We start from the raw sequence: 1,366 nt of genomic DNA on the forward strand, positions 1-1,366 counted from the left end.
TCTTCTGTCTTCCTTATTCGACATCCAACTTTCACGTGCATAGGATGCATTGGAGAATACCATGGCTTGGTTCAGGCTCACCTTGGTCCTCAAAGTAATATCCTTCCTCTTCAACATTTTCCAAAGGTCCTGTGTATCAGATTTACCCAAAATAATGTTTCCTGATCTCTTGACTGCTGCTTCCATGAGAATTTGTTTTAGATCCAAGCAAGATAAACTCCTTGACAACTTCTGTCTTTTCTCCATTTATATGATGCTACCAATTGATCCAATTGGGGAATTTTTATTCCCTTTGCATTGATTTATAGTCCATAGAGAATGCTACAATCCTTGATCTTCATCAGCAAGTGCTTCAAGTCCTCCTCACTTTCAGCAAGCAAGGTTGTATCACCTGCATATTGCTGGCTGTTAATCAGCCTTCTTCCAATTCTGATAACATGTTCTTTTTCACATAGATTAGTCTCTCAGTTTACTTGCTCAGCATATAGATTCAATAAGCATGGTAAAAGGAAACAATCTTAACATGCAAGATTTCTGATTTTAAACTCTACACGATGTCCTTGTCTTGTTTGCACAAATGCATGTTGATCCACATACAGGTTCTGTATGAGCACAATAAAGTATTGTGGAATTTCCATTCTTCTCAAAACTTCCATAATTTTTTATGACCCACACAGTCCAATAGATGTTTAAGATTATACTTAATTCCAATTTAGGTATAATTATTATTTTTTTTTAAGAAGTAAAAGAAAAAATATGGAACGCTTCACGAATTTGCGTGTCATCCTTGCGCAGGGGCCATGCTAATCTTCTCTGTATCATTCCAATTTTAGTATATGTGCTGCCGAAGTGAGCACAGGTATAATTATTTTATATTTAGGAGAGGTTTATAAACTCTATTATATTTTGATTTCAAGAAAACATAAGATATTTATTCAATATTTAATATTTATATTTAAGCTCATTTTGTTTGCAGAAATGATATTCATAGAATAAAATACTGGGTACCAGATGTTTACATTTTCTTGGGAAGTTGCAATAAGAGGTGATCAGTAAAAGCCATATTTTTTCATGTTTGATCTGTCTATTTACTCACATAAGAAAAATTTAAATATCGTTGTGTTAGAATGGGTTAACTAAAGAAACAAATTCAGGGACACACATATATGAATGAGAAGGAACTTTATATAAAGAGTAATTTGTATATTAAGAAAATGTCCCAGCTCCATCTAGATCAAGTCCAGAAGTCTGATGTTCCATAAGTCTGTTACTGGTCCCTAAATTCCTCTTCAGATTCACACAACACATGCAATGATGCAAATTGCAGGAACATCAGAGGCTGGTGGGTTCCAAGTTTGTAGATCCA

The 1,366-nt window shown here is 34.3% G+C and overlaps 1 non-coding gene across 1 annotated transcript; it reads right to left on the reverse strand.

The window, feature by feature from the left end:
* Positions 1–750: 750 nt before the first annotated feature.
* LOC142455684 (U6 spliceosomal RNA) lies at positions 751–857 on the reverse strand. Its single transcript, XR_012785834.1, has one exon. It is a non-coding gene; the product is annotated as a U6 spliceosomal RNA (small nuclear RNA).
* Positions 858–1,366: the final 509 nt, after the last annotated feature.

This window comes from Tenrec ecaudatus, chromosome 8, assembly GCF_050624435.1.
Source record: "Tenrec ecaudatus isolate mTenEca1 chromosome 8, mTenEca1.hap1, whole genome shotgun sequence".
Taxonomy (NCBI): Eukaryota; Metazoa; Chordata; class Mammalia; order Afrosoricida; family Tenrecidae; genus Tenrec; species Tenrec ecaudatus.